Source organism: Scyliorhinus torazame, chromosome 15 (genome assembly GCF_047496885.1).
Source record: "Scyliorhinus torazame isolate Kashiwa2021f chromosome 15, sScyTor2.1, whole genome shotgun sequence".
NCBI classification, from domain to species: Eukaryota; Metazoa; Chordata; class Chondrichthyes; order Carcharhiniformes; family Scyliorhinidae; genus Scyliorhinus; species Scyliorhinus torazame.
In genome coordinates, this window is record NC_092721.1 from 103702586 (window position 1) to 103718937 (window position 16352).

The 16352-nt window shown below is 50.6% G+C and overlaps 1 protein-coding gene across 9 annotated transcripts in view; it reads left to right on the top strand.

The window, feature by feature from the left end:
* Positions 1-16352, top strand: part of LOC140391729 (disks large homolog 2-like) — a 1606854-nt gene that overhangs the window by 244042 nt on the left and 1346460 nt on the right. The gene's annotated exons all lie outside the window — the stretch shown is intronic.

Consider the following 16352-nt stretch of genomic DNA (forward strand, 5'->3'; position numbering starts at 1 on the left):
CCCACATGTCAGATGTTGATTTGCCCTCAAACATCCGCCCCCAATCTATGTTCTTCAGTTCCCGCCTAATTTTGTTATAATTAGCCTTCCCCCAATTTAGCACATTCATCCTCGGACCACTCTTATCCTTGTCCATCAGTACTTTAAAACTTACTGAATTGTGGTCACTGTTACCGAAATGCTCCCCTACTGAAACATCTACCACCTGGCCGGGCTCATTCCCCAATACCAGGTCCAGTACCGCCCCTTCCCTAGTTGGACTGTTTACATATTGTTTTAAGAAGCCCTCCTGGATGCTCCTTACAAACTCCGCCCCGTCTAAGCCCCTGGCACTAAGTGAGTCCCAGTCAATATTGGGGAAGTTGAAGTCTCCCATCACCACAACCCTGTTGTTTTTACTCTTTTCCAAAATCTGTCTACCTATCTGCTCCTCCATCTCCCGCTGGCTGTTGGGAGGCCTGTAGTATACCCCCAACATTGTGACTGCACCCTTCTTATTCCTGATTTCTACCCATATAGCCTCACTGCCCTCGGAGGTGTCCTCTCGCAGTATAGCTGTGATATTCTCCCGAACAAGTAGTGCAACTCCGCCTCCCCTTTTACATCCCCCTCTATCCCGCCTGAAACATCTAAATCCTGGAACGTTTAGCTGCCAATCCTGCCCTTCCCTCAACCAGGTCTCTGTAATGGCAACAACATCATAGTTCCAAGTAGTAATCCAAGCTCTAAGTTCATCTGCCTTACCCGTAATGCTCCTTGCATTAAAACATATGCACTTCAGGCCACCAGACCCGCTGTGTTCAGCAACTTCTCCCCGTCTGCTCTGCCTCAGAGCCACACTGTCCCTATTCCCTAGTTCTCCCTCAATGCTCTCACCTTCTGACCTATTGCTCCCGTGCCCACCCCCCTGCCATACTAGTTTAAACCCTCCCGTGTGACACTAGCAAACCTCGCGGCCAGGATATTTATGCCTCTCCGGTTTAGATGCAACCCGTCCATCTTATACAGGTCACACCTGCCCCGGAAGAGCTCCCAGTGGTCCAGATAACGGAAACCCTCCCTCCTACACCAGCTGTTTAGCCACGTGTTTGTCTGCTCTATCTTCCTATTTCTAGCCTCACTGGCACGTGGCACAGGGAGTAATCCCGAGATTACAACCCTCGAGGTCCTGTCTTTTAACTTTCTGCCTAGCTCCCTGAACTCCTGCTGCAGGACCTCATGCCCCTTCCTGCCTATGTCGTTAGTACCAATATGTACAACGACCTCTGCCTGTTTGCCCTCCCCCTTCAGGATTCCCTCTACCCGTTCGGAGACATCCTGGACCCTGGCACCAGGGAGGCAACATACCATCCTGGAGTCTCTTTCACGTCCACAGAAGCGCCAATCTGTGCCCCTGACTATAGAGTCCCCTTTTACTATTACTCTTCTGCGCTTTGACCCTCCCTTCTGAACATCAGAGCCAGCCGTGGTGCCACTGCTCTGGCTGCTGCTGTTTTCCCCTGATAGGCTATCCCCCCCGACAGTATCCAAAGGGGTATATCTGTTCGAGAGGGGGACAACCACAGGGGATTCCTGCACTGACTGCCTGCCCTTTCTGGTGGTCACCCATTTCTCTGCCTGCACCTTGGGTGTGACCACATTTACATAACTGCGATCTATGACACTTTCCGCCACCTGCATGCTCCTAAGTGCATCCAATTGCTGCTCCAACCGAACCATGCGGTCTGTGAGGAGCTGCAGTTGGGTGCACTTTCTGCAGATGAAGCCATCCGGGACGCTGGAAGCCTCCCGGACCTGCCACATCTCACAGTCAGAGCACAGCACCCCTCTAACTGACATTGCGTCAATTAATTAAAATTAAAATTTGTCTTTTTTTTAAAATACTTTTTTTTAAAATTGCAAAGTTACTGTCAACTATCTGTTTCCTAGCACTAGATTTCTAATAGAAATGCGATAGCTAACTATAATATTCTCCGATCTCTGGCTTAGATATCCTCTAAATTATAATTAAGTTATTATGTTTAATTAGTTCCCAAATACTCAAATTTTTTTTAAAAAAAAATTTAGGTTAGAATCCCAACCAGCCACTCAGGTCACAGCTTTTCTGTGATGTCACTTCAGTTTCCCCCCGACACACACAATTTGAAAAAAGGTATAAAAGTAAAAATCACTTACTTACCTTCCGAGTGTCTGAGATGTTCTCAGGTTCTCTCGCTGACAGAGACTGCTCCTCCACCTCCGATCCTTGACCTGCACAATGCTAATAATATAATAATATAATATGGCACTTACCTTACACCAATGGGTCTTATTATTAGGTTAGAGGAGGAGGGCGGGTGGGAGACACTACACGTGTAGTGTCTCGGGTTTCCTCTCCACCAGAATTTATTGGTTGGGGGGGGGGGGGACTTGCCAGAGGTCGAACTTCCGGTTCCCGCCTTATATAAAAACAAATAAAACAGAAAAGAAGAACAGACACGGGACCAGGTAAGGCTTTTTAAAGTCGCTACTCACCTCCAAGAAGGCCCCTGCGCACCGCTGCCGCCGAAATCCAAAGGGCTGCTCCTGTAAAGGTAAAGTTTTTAAACTCACTACTCACCTCCCAGAAGGCCCCTGCGCACCGCTGCCGCCGAAATCCAAAGGGCTGCTCCTGTAAAGGTAAGGTTTTTAAATACACTACTCACCTCCCAGAAGGCCCCTGCGCACCGCTGCCGCCGAAATCCAAAGGGCTGCTCCTGTAAAGGTAAGGTTTTTTAAACTCACTACTCACCTCCCAGAAGGCCCCTGCGCACCGCTGCCGCCGAAATCCAAAGGGCTGCTCCTGTAAAGGTAAGTGGTTTTAAAGTCGCTACTCACCTCCAAGAAGGCCCCTGCGCACCGCTGCCGCCGAAATCCAAAGGGCTGCTCCTGTAAAGGTAAGGTTTTTAAATACACTACTCACCTCCCAGAAGGCCCCTGCGCACCGCTGCCGCCGAAATCCAAAGGGCTGCTCCTGTAAAGGTAAGGTTTTTAAATACACTACTCACCTCCCAGAAGGCCCCTGCGCACCGCTGCCGCCGAAATCCAAAGGGCTGCTCCTGTAAAGGTAAGGTTTTTAAACTCACTACTCACCTCCCAGAAGGCCCCTGCGCACCGCTGCCGCCGAACTAAACATTGAGGGCTATTCAGTTTTTCGGAAGGACAGACAGAAACGAAAATGTGGTGGAGTTGTATTGTTGGTTAAAAAAGATATTGATACAATATTGAGGAAAGATATTAGTACAGAATCTGTGGAATCTGTCTGGGTTGAGTTAAGAAGCATCAAGGGGCAAAAAACATTTGTAGGGGGTGGTATACAGACCACCAAACAGCAGTGATAATGTTGGTAATAGCATTGGACAGGAAATCAGAGATGCATGTGATAAAGGAACATCTGTGATTATGGGTGACATTAATCTGCATTAGATTGGGTGAGTCAAATTATCACAGTACAAGAAAGGAGGAATTTCTGGAGTGTGTACAGGATGGTTTTCTGGACCAATGCGTTGAGGAACGAACAAGGGAACAGGCCATCTTGGACTGGGTGATGTGCAATGAGAAAGGATTAGTTGGGAATCTAGTTGTGAAGAACCCTTGGGAATGAGTGACCACAATATGATATAATTGGATAGTGAGTAAGTTGATTCTGAGACCAGGGTCCTGAACCTCAATAAAGGTAACTATGATGGTATGAGGCATGTGTTGGCTAGGATGGACTGGGAAACATTACTGAAAGGAAGGACAGTGGATAAGCAATGGCAGACATTCAAGGAACGAACAGGTGAACTGCAAAAATTGTCTAAATGGACTTTGCGCGTTCTCCCCATGTCTGCGTGAGTTTCCTCCGGTTACTCCAGTCTCCTCCCACAGTTCAAAGATGTGCAGGTTAGGTGGATTGGCCATGATCAGTGTGTGGGGTTATGGGATAGGGCAAGGAAGTGGGCTTAGGCAGCTGCTGTTTTATATGGGTAGCTGCCTAGACAAAATACACATGCGCAAATCCAGTCCAAGGTCTGTATCGTAAATGGCCTCCAGTGTCATTTTGTGTTTCAATTACTTTATTTATATCCTCTCTCCTTTTTTAAGTCTCCTTTGTTGATACAGTGTTACTTTAATTACTCAGACAAGCTGGTGACCTGCATTCATGTCTTTGTCATTGTTACTGTCAAGTCTCAGAATTTCTAGATCATTCCCAAAAGACAGTTGGAAGAAGTGTCACTTTTAGGTGTTGGGTTGTTGAAGTAAAGTGCATTCATGCAAATCCAGTCGGAAAAAAACATTTGGATGAAAGGTGGTTCCAATAAGTTGTATTTATACAGTGCCATTACTATAGTAAAACGTCCCAAGGTGCTTCACAGGAGAGGAATCAGGCAATATAAATTAATTAAAATATCAATAGGCCAGTCATTGAAGTTGTTTTCTTCAAACCATAAACAAGAAAAACACTATTAGCCTGTCTTGGTGATCAGTAAACATCTCACATTCATTGTACTGAAAAGCCTCTAAGCCCCAAGCACTTGGGAGAGATTGTCTGGCAAGCCTTTCCTCTGGCTGTCAAAAAAGGGGATATAAACAGAGGCAGCCAGTCAGTGAGATTTTTGAACAGGAATCTCTGAGGCTTGTAAGAGGATTCCAGGAGAGAAATTGTAAGCTATTTTGTTTAAATCAAACAAGATAAGTTACCGATTGGTCGAGGAGAAGTGGGCTCGTATTTCTTTTTAGTTTACATAATTTCATAAATTGTACAGATTGAATTAATGAGTCCAATTGTCCATCTGTTGGTTCACTTGCAGCTTCAAATACTTGGAAGGTTACAAATAGCTATTACTGCGCCCCGGGTTTATGTTATTATATAAATAGGCATTGGGTCATGTGAGTCATTTATGAAACATGGGCCAGAATTTTCCAGCCCTTCATGCTGACGGGATCTTCTGGTCCTGCTGATGTGAATGGAGATTTAAATGGCTCACCAACCCACCGTGGGTTTCCCTCTGAGGGGCTGGAAAACTCTGGCCATGGGATCTGCTTATGAGAATGGCTGAGCAGATTTGAATTTGTAACAGCCAATTTGTAACCTATGGTGTGCAAGCCCATTCTAGGGTGAATCATCCCCTGAGTTTCACTCTTTGGTCCCTGCAGAGGAGTTGTACCACTTGCTTGATGTGGTGTTGGGCGTTCTGACACACAGATGAGCCAACACAGTTGTATCTGGTACAACGCTGTTTTATTCAAACTTACTATCTACAGTTTTGTCTTGATACTCTGCACGTGGGGACTCCCTGTCTGTGATGTTAAAACAGGTCTTGTCGTTGTCCTTGTCCCCAGATCTACTGCCCACCAGGTGTCGTGTTTGTCCTTTTATACTGTCCCTGTCTTTGTCTGTGATTGGTTGTGGTGTTGTGTGTTCTGATTTGTCTATTGGTGTGTCTATCATGATGTGTGTGTTTGAATATCATGACATCCCCCCCTTTTTACAAAGATATGTGCCTACGTGGTTATAAATATAATCGTGTCGTGAGTGCATCTAAGAGTGTGTGTGTTGTGTACAGCATGTGCATGTGACGTAACTATTTACAAGGGGTGATGTCGGGTGCATCATGCTAACGAGGTTGTACCATAACAAAACATGAATGCGAAAAAAAACTTTGAATAGTGGTCCGGTCAAACGATATCTGGAATGATAAACAACAACCGGTTATAATACAGTAGTGTTTAACTTTTTAAACGTATGAACAGTGTTATAAGTCCAGTCTAATGGGAGTGCGACGAATTCAGGTTGACCGCCTCAAGGGTGGGCCAAGCACCACCGGCTGGTGTGCAAGCCTGGCCATGGGTGGCGATGGAAGGGGCGTGATCTGCGGCAGCTCCACGAAGTCATCCTCGGAAACCTGTTGAGGATCCGGCGTGTGTGTGCAATGTGGCTGCGAGCGTGGAAGTCGGCGAAGGGCGCGCCGATTGCGGCGACGCACTGAACCATCCGGCATGCGTATAAGTAACGAGCGGGGAGCCACACGTCGGAGAACTTTGGCCGGTGCTGACCAGCCACCATGCGATCACGCTGCATTTGCATCTTACGAAGAACCGAATCATGGTCCGTTGTTGGTGCCAGGATGGATGGCACCGTCGTCCTGAGGGAGCGACCCATCAGGAGCTGTGCTGGCGAGAGACCCGTGGCTAGCAAGGCCGATCGATAGGCCAGAAAGGCGAGGTTAAAGTCCGATCCGGCAGCAGCCGCCTTGCAGAGGAGCCGCTTGGCAATGTGAACGCCCTTCTCTGCCTTCCCATTCGACTGTGGATGTAGGGGGCTGGACGTCACATGAGTGAAACCGTATGCTGCGGCAAAGGACGACCATTCACGGCTGGCGAAACAGGGTCCATTGTCCGACATGACAGTCATTGGAATGCCATGGCGAGCAAATGTTTCCTTGCAGGCCCCAATGACTGCGGACGACGTCAGATCGTGTAGAGGTATGACTTCTGGGTAATTGGAAAAGTAATCTATAATAATGATGTAATCCCTGCCGAGCGCGTGAAATAGGACAACACCCACCTTCGCCCAGGGGGACCTCACCATCTCGTGTGGTAGAAGCGTCTCCGGAGGTTGCGCCGGCTGAAACCTCTGACAGGTTGTGCAATTGAGCACCATGTTGGCTATGTCTTCATTAATACCCGGCCAATATACCGCCTCTCGGGCCCTCCGTCTGCATTTCTCGACTCCCAAGTGGCCTTCGTGTAGTTGATTAAGAATCATCTGGCGCATGCTGTGCGGAATGACAATCCTGTCTAACTTCATAAGGACCCCGTCAATGTTGGTAAGTTCATCTGGCACATTACAAAACTGCGGGCACTGCCCTTTGAGCCACCCTTCCGCCATGTGGCGCATCACTCGCTGTAGAAGGGGGTCAGTCGCTGTCTCTGCGCGTATGCGGGCCAGACTTGGGTCATCAGCCGGCAGATTTGCTGCTCTCAGAGTAACGTGTGCCTCAATTTGACATACAAACCCCTCCGCATCTGGTGGTGTACTCCCTGCTCGGGAGAGCGTGTCCGCCATGATGAGATCCTTCCCCGGAGTGTAGATCAGTTCGAAATCATACCTCCTGAGTTTAAGTAAGATGCGCTGGAGGCGAGGGGTCATGTCGTTCAGGTCCTTGTTTACTATGTTGACCAGGGGGCGGTGGTCAGTTTCGACCGTGAATCGTGGAAGACCATACACATAATCGTGGAACTTGTCCAAGCCAGTTAACAAGCCCAGGCATTCTTTTTCTATTTGCGCGTAGCGCTGTTCCGTAGGGGTCATGGCTCGTGAGGCATATGCAACCGGGGCCCATGACGACGTGCTATCTTTCTGCAAGAGCACTGCTCCAATACCAGATTGGCTGGCATCCGTTGAGATTTTTGTGGGGCGAGCCGTGTCGAAGAACGCCAACACTGGTGCCGTGACCAGTTTGTGCTTGAGCTCCTCCCATTCCAGCTGGTGCGATTGTTGCCATTGGAATTCTGTTGATTTCTTCACGAGATGGCGCATAGCCGTTGTATGAGAAGCAAGGTTGGGAATGAACTTCCCAAGGAAGTTGACCATGCCCAAGAATCTTAGGACAGCCTTCTTGTCAGCCGGTCGTGGCATGGCTGTGATGGCGCTAATTTTGTCTGCATCGGGACGGACCCCTGATTGTGAGATGTGGTCCCCGAGGAATTTCAGCTCCATCTGGCCGAAGGCACACTTGGTGCGGTTGAGACGCAGGCCATTTTGTCGTATGCGGGCGAAGACGCGTCGTAGACGATGCATGTGCTCCTGCGGAGTGGTGGACCAAATGATGATATCGTCCACATATACACGTACCCCTTCGATGCCTTCCATCATCTGCTCCATGATTCGGTGGAAAACCTCAGATGCCGAGATGATGCCAAATGGCATCCGGTTGTAGCAGAATCTGCCGAAAGGGGTGTTAAACGTGCATAGCCTTCGGCTGGCCGGGTCCAATTGGACCTGCCAAAATCCTTTGGACGCATCCAGTTTGGGAAATATTTTGGCTTGGGCCATCTCGCTGGTGATTTCCTCTCGTTTGGGGATGGGATAGTGTTCCCGCATAATGTTGTTATTTAGATCTTTAGGATCTATGCATATGCGGAGCTCGCCAGAGGGCTTTTTTTACACAGACCATGGAGCTGACCCATGGCGTGGGCTCCGTGACCCTGGATAGGACCCCTTGGTCCTGAAGAGCCTGCAGCTGCAACTTGAGGCGGTCTTTGAGTGGCGCAGGAACCCTGCAAGGTGCGTGAACGACCGGGATGGCGTCCGGTTTGAGGCGAATCTTGTAAGTGTATGGCAATGTCCCCATGCCTTCAAATACCTCCTGGTTGTGAGCAAGGAGGGAATGGAGATTTGCGTGGAACTCAGCATCCGGGAAGTCGGATATCTCATCTGGAGAGAGCTGTACCAGGTGAAGGACCTTACACGCCTGTGCGCCCAGTAACAAATCTTTTGATGAGCCAACAACTTCGACGGGGAGTGCGTGTTTTGTGAGTTACCAGTAGCTGGCAAGAACCCATGGACGGGATGACGTTCCCGTTATAATCAACCATCTTGAGCCGGGATGGCGTGATAGGTGGTTTGACCTTCATGGCCTGGAATTCAGAATATGCAATCAGGTTGGCGGATGCGCCGGTGTCCAGACGGAAGGTGACGTGCGATCGGTTGACCGTTAGGGTGGCACTCCACTCTTCGGCCGGATTGATGGCGTTGACCCTGTTTACATCGATGACGGAAACCCGGAAGGCATCCTGGTCATCTGCATCATTTAGCTGGAAGTCTTGATGCGTGGGCTGGACGGTCCTGACGTGTCTGCGAGGTTGTCGGAGATGTGTAGGATCCATGGGTTGAGCCGCACGACAGTAGGCAGCATAGTGGCCCATCTTGCCACATCGGAGTTTTTAGCAGGACATTGCCCTTTTAAGTGTACAGCTCCACAGTTGCCGCACGTCATGACGTCACGGCGTTCGTTGCGCCACTGCGCATGCGCAGTGCGATCTTGCATTGGGCGCGCCTGCGCGGTGCGTCCCTCGATGTTGCCGTTGGTTTTGGCGCGCACAAGCGCGGGAGACCGCGAAAAGTGCGGGAAGCGGCCGCTCTCGTCGGGGCCGCGGGTCGGGAGATAATCGATGGCCTGGATGCATTCGGCGTCGTGGGCGGCCTGGCTTGCCGATTCGACGGCTGGGGACCCCCTCCGTGCCAATTCGGACGCCTGAAATCGGGCAAAACGGCTGGTTGCATTCTCGTGGAGGACACAGGCTTCCACTGCAGACGCTAAGGTGAGGCTTTTGATTTTAAGAAGCTGCTGGCGTAAGCCACTGGAGGCAATGCCAAAAACAATCTGGTCCCTGATCATGGACTCTGAGGTGTTGCCGTAACCGCAGGACTGCGCTAGAATTCGGAGGTGCGTCAGAAAGGGTTGAAAAAGCTCCTCCTTACCTTGCAGGCGTTGCTGAAAGAGATATCTTTCAAAACTTTCATTCACTTCAACATTAAAGTGCTGGTCTAGCTTGAGGATGACTGTGTCATACTTGGATTGGTTTTCGCCTTCTTTGAACACCAGTGAGTTGAAGACATCGATGGCGTGCTGACCTGCGTAGGAGAGGAGCATTGCAATCTTTGTTTCGTCCGAGGTACTCTGTTTCTCGTTGGCTCGGATGTACAGGTCGAATCGCTGCTTGAAGAGCTTCCAATTGGTACCAAGGTTCCCCGCGACTTGCAACGGCTGCGGTTTATCGGTGAGGTCCATGTCCAGAATGGCAGGTTAGTCGGCAGGTATCGATCCACTCCTGTACCATGTGGTGTTGGTTCTGACACACAGATGAGCCAACACAGTTGTATTTGGTACAACGCTGTTTTATTCAAACTTACTATCTACAGTTTTGTCTTGATACTCTGCACGTGGGGACTCCGTCTGTGATGTTAAAACAGGTCTTATCGTTGTCCTTGTCCCCAGATCTACTGCCCACCAGGTGCCGTGTTTGTCCTTTTATACTGTCCCTGTCTTTGTCTGTGATTGGTTGTGGTGTTGTGTGTTCTGATTTGTCTGTTGGTGTGTCTATCATGATGTGTGTGTTTGAATATCATGACACTTGGCACCTTCCTTCAAGAGCTGAGGTCAACAATATTACTATGTTTTGGAAATAAAAATTGCAAGCCTACTGTTAACACAGTGGGTGCCATTTTACGGCCCCATCGCAACAGGGTTGAAGCCAGGAAATGTGGCGAGATGTTCAAAGCTCCATTAACTTTGGTGGGACCACAAGGCCCTGCCGGCAGGAGGGGCCGTAGAATTCAGCCCATCCTGTAATCTCTTTCAATATTTTGACTTCCTTCCTTCATGGTATTTATGCTTATTTTGCATCAATTTTGCTTGATTTTGAATTTGTGCCTAATACTTTTGTGATCACCACTGTTGTTTCAAAATTGGTTTGGTAAATGTTCAATTGAGAACAGAATGCATGTCGCATTGTCCAGGAGAGCACACTGAGGTGAATAATGAAAATGACTCTGGATATCACAAAGTTAATTTTGAAGAAAGGTAAGAAGGTTGAAGCTTTCTACACAAATGAGATGATCCTTTGAGATGAAATTTAAGATACTTAGTTGATCCAGTCAAATTACTGAATATCACCAAGTGTTCAAATACTAGTGAAGAAAGGTTTTTAAAAAGTTAGGACGTTTCGCTTAATCAGTAATTGAGTTATGGAATAATCTGTCCTGATAAGGCAGACAACATTTACAGTTTCAAGAGACAATTGAATGTAATTCCAGGGGGATAATTAATTAAGGGATACGTTAAGAAGGTCAATAACCAGAGAGCTGGGCGGGGTTCTCCAATCTCCCAACATGTTTTTCAGCGGAGAGCTGTTTGTTGGAAGCGGAACTTTCTATTCCTGATGCTTGTCAAGGGAATTTCCCATTGGCCAGAATTCTATGGTTGTTGGGGTTCTCTTTTCCTGCTGGCAGCACACCCCCACTCACGGGTTTCCCAGTGTGGTCGTTTCAATGGAAAATCCCATTGACAAGCGGCGGGAAGAGAGAACCTTGCTGCCAGCCGCCGAGAAACACATGGCTGGGGGTCCAGAGAATCCCACCCATTGAAGTGACCCCACACTGCTGGGAAATCTGCGGGCAGGGGTGTGCTGCCAGCGGGAAGAGAGAATTACCAGCATTCGGAGAATTCTGGCTCTGATATCTGGAAGAGAGTGAGACTTCAGTCTTAGAGTTATTTTCTTTTCCTTTTAAAATTGTTATTTCCGTTTATAATAATAATCACTTATTGTCACAAGTAGGCTTCAATGAAGTTACTGTGAAAAGCCCCTAGTTTATGTACAGAAGTGTGAACTGAGTTTCACATAAACCATCCTGTTCCAATACGAGTGATGAACGATCAATGACACAAAGACGAGAGTTGGATGCAATCGAGGCTTTATTACACTAAGATGTTTGGCCTCCTTCAGCAGCTGGCGAAATGGCTGCTGTACGAGGAGCACACATATTTATACTCCGCCTACTGGGCGGAGCCAGCAGGCAGGGAACTATCCCCGTACCTGTAGTACAGGGCCTTATCGTAAAGCACCTACACCGACATCCTCTATATACAATATATACATCAGTGGTGACTACCACATTCACCCCCTGTTAAAATTGAGCCCGGCGGGAGTGGTGGAGAACTATATACAGGTAGACTTCTTAAAGTACAGAGAGAAAAAAAAATTGAGTCCACCGGGGTGGAGGGGAAAATTATATACAGAGTGATGATGTTTTAAAAGTCCAGGTCATGTTACAGATTCAGTCGGTCTGGAGCCTTGATCTGCCGTTGGGAGCGCCGCAGTGCTGGCGGCGATTCCGGTGTCGGTCTGGTCTTCGGTGGCACCGGGAGCGTGTCGAAGTCCACTTCATCCCCGGGTGTGGGCAGGGGGAGGACGGATTGTCCTGGGGCGGGGGTTGCGGCTGGGTGTGCCGGGGGAGTGGGGGGTGGCGCCGGGCCAGGGGGGTTGTGAGTGTGCGGACCCAGCTGGTACCAGGTCCATGAGGGAGACTGTATCTTCGCGGCCATCGGGGTACGCTACGTAGGCGAACTGTGGGTAGGCATGGAGAAGCTGTATCCTCTCAACCAACGGGTCCGCCTTGTGGAGTCGTACGTGTTTACAGAGGAGTACGGGTCCTGGAGCTGTGAGCCAAGTCGGGAGCGACACCCCGGAGGTGGACTTCCTAGGGAAGGCAAAGAGACGTTCATGCGGGGTTTCATTAGTCGCAGTGCACAGGAGCGACCGAATGGAGTGCAGGGCGTCGGGGAGGACCTCCTGCCAGCGGGAGGCCGGGAGACCTCTGGACGGCCCTCCAGACCGTCCCATTCTCCCTCTCCACCTGCCCGTTTCCCCGGGGGTTGTAGCTGGTCGTCCTGCTCGAGGCAATACCCCTGTTGAGCAGAAACTGACGCAGCTCATCGCTCATAAATGAGGATCCCCTGTCGCTGTGGACGTAGGGGGGGAAGCCGAACAGAGCGAAGATGGTGTTGAGGGCTTTGATGACGGTGGCAGACGTCATGTTGGGGCATGGGATGACGAAGGGGAAGCTGGAATATTCATCGACCACACTAAGGAAGTACGTGTTACGGTCGGTGGAGGCGAGGGGCCCTTTGAAGTCCATGCTGAGGCGTTCAAAGGGGGGGAGGCCTTCACCAGGCATGCATGGTCTGGCCGGTAGAAATGCGGTTTGCACTCCGCGCAGACCTGGCAGTCTCTGGTGATAGCCCTGACTTCCTCGATGGAGTAGGGCAGATTGCAGGCCTTGATGAAATGGTAAAAGTGTGCTGACCCCCGCACACCGCACTGAGCCCTCCCACAACCGCACTGGCCCTCCCACACCGCACTGGCCACCCCACACCGCACTGACCCCCCCCCCCTCACCACACTGACACCCCCTCACTACACTGACACCCCCTCACTACACTGACCCCCCCACACCACACTGACCCCCCCACACCGCACTGACCACCCCACACAACACTGAACCCTCCCCACCACACTGACCCCATCTACACCGCATTGAGCCCCCCTCACCGCACTGACCCCCCCACACCGCACTGACCCCCCCACACCACACTGACCCCCCCCCACGCCGCACTGAGCCCTCCCACACCGCACTAACCCCCCCACACCGCACTGACCCCCCCACACCGCACTGAGCCCTCCCACACCGCACTGACCCCCCCCCACACCGCACTGACCCCCCCAAACCGCACTGACCCCCCCCAAACCGCACTGACCCCCCCCCCACACCGCACTGACCCCCCCCACCGCACTGACCCCCCCCACACCGCACTGACCCCCCCACACCGCACTGACCCCCCCACACCGCACTGACCCCCCCACACCGCACTGACCCCCCCACACCGCACTGACCCCCCCACACCGCACTGACCCCCCCACACCGCACTGACCCCCCCACACCGCACTGACCCCCCCACACCGCACTGACCCCCCCCACACCGCACTGACCCCCCCACACCGCACTGACCCCCCCACACCGCACTGACCCCCCCACACCGCACTGACCCCCCCACACCCCACTGACCCCCCCACACCCCACTGACCCCCCCCCCACATCCCACTGACCCCCCCCACATCCCACTGACCCCCCCCACACCGCACTGACCTCCCCACACCGCGCAGACCCCCCCCACACCGCGCAGCCCCCCCCACACCGCACAGACCCCCCCACACCGCACTGACCCCCCCACGCCGCACTGACCCCCCCACGCCGCACTGACCCCCCCACGCCGCACTGACCCCCCCACGCCGCACTGACCCCCCCCACGCCGCACTGACCCCCCCCCATGCCGCACTGACCCCCCTATACTTGCTGACCCCCCCCACACCGCACTGACCTCCCCCACATCGTGCTGATCCCCCCACACCGCACTGATCCCCCCACACATCGTGCTGATCCCCCCACACCGCACTGATCCCCCCACACCGCTCTGACCCCCCCACACACCACACTGACCCCCCCGCACCACACTGACCCCCCCAAACCACACTGATCCCCCCCACACCGCAATGACCCCCCCCACACACCACACTGCCCCACACCACACCGCACTGACCCCTCCACACCGCACTGACCCACACCACACCGCACTGACCCACACCACACCGCACTGACCCACACCACACCGCACTGACCCACACCACACCGCATTGACCCCCCCACACCACACTGACCCCCCACACCACACTGACCCCCCACACCACACTGACCCCCCACACCACACTGACCCCCCCACACCACACTGACCCCCCCACACCACACTGACCCCCCCACACCACACTGACCCCCCCCACACCACACTGACCCCCCCCACACCACACTGACCCCCCCCCCACACCACACTGACCCCCCCCCACACCACACTGACCCCCCCACACCACACTGACCCCCCCACACCACACTGACCCCCCCACACCACACTGACCCCCCCCACACCACACTGACCCCCCCACACCACACTGACCCCCCCACACCACACTGACCCCCCCACACCACACTGACCCCCCCACACCACACTGACCCCCCCACACCACACTGACCCCCCCACACCACACTGACCCCCCCCACACTGCACTGAGCCCCCCACACACCTCACTGACCCCCCAAACCACACTGACCCCCCCCCCACACCACACTGACCCCCAGTTATACTGCATACCAAGTCACTTTTTGGTCAACACAGAATTCCACAAGCCGTCACGAGTGACAATGGTCTTTGTTTTAGTTGTAAAGAATGACAACACTTTGCAGTCACGTATGATTTCAATCACGTTACGTCGAGTCTGTTGTACCCTCAAGCCAATGGAAATGCCGAAAAAGATGTGCATATTGTTAAGCAATTGTTGAAGAAAGCAATGGACAGACCATCAGATCCATATCTTGCACTATTGAGTTACAGAGCATCACCATTGTCACATGGTAGATCGCCTGTAGAGTTACTCATGAATAGAAGGTTGCCTACCACACTTCCATACTTGGTAAAGAAAGCGGAGAATGCAGTGCTACTGCAGGAAATGCAAAACATTAATGCAAAACAAAAGCAGTTCTATGATAAGGTGTCCATACTTTTACCACCTCTGAGTAGCTCTGAGTAGTTGATGACATTGTGAGAGTAGGAGATTCAGATATATTGGCGAGAAAAATATATATATACATATATTTGTTAAACCAATTTTAAAAATTAAAAACAATTAATACTGTTGGACTCATAGGCTCATGATGTCACATGTAAAAATACTGATGATAATTTATTTCTTCAAAGGAAAGGGGATGTGATGATATCATAGTTGTGTTCTAATTCACTGACCACTAGGAGTCTCACTAGTATATAAATGAATGTTAGAGTCAGGTGACCCTTCAGACTGGTGGGAGGAAGCTGGAGAGAGGTTGCTTGTGCTTGATGTTACTGTTATTTATCTGTTGTTTTGTATATAGTTTACCCACAGTTAATGTTAATAAATTGTTGATAGCTTCAGCTACAAGTGTTCTTGTAATATCAATCAGGCCATCCGACAACATTACAGAGAGGACCTGTGAGTATGGTTGTGTTTTCTGTTCCGTATAATTCATTTAAAGCAGATCAAAGCCTGGCTCTGCACTATCTTCAGAAAAATGCAGGTAGGCATGCCAACGTTTTTCGTCAATGTTTTCAGATTATATGCCAAGCAAAAAATACATTTTTCCAATATTTTCCAATTATTGTGGTTTGCATTCATTTCCTTCATTGACTTTTGTTTCAAATTGCTTTGTTTTCATTTTCTGGCAAAGCATTGACAGCAGTTTGATAGATAAGCCAGCTTCAATACTCAGTGCAGTTTGCAAGAAATATGGCACTAAAACCTTTCAGAGTATGTTGAAACTGCAGAACTAAATGCTTAACTGAGACCCTATTTGAAACTTGACTCTTCTTTCATGTGTTTGGAGTCTGATTGTGCACTTAGCTGAAGTGTTGAATATGATATGAATAATTTTGATACAGCAATGTAGGAGAAAATAGAAGACACAAGTGTTTTCGAAAAGTAACTTCCAGGACTGAGGCGCAGCCGCAGTAGCAGCTGGTGGGCCATTTTATTGCTGTCAGTGTGGAGAGCGCACAGCCAAGATAATCATTACAGGGAGAGAGAAAATAAAACCAAACCGTACAATAAGCAGTGAAATAAACATCTCATTTTATATTAAAAATACTCATCTTCATGAACTGTTCGTGGTCGGCTTATTTTCCCCTAATGTGTGGAGAATTGGTTTA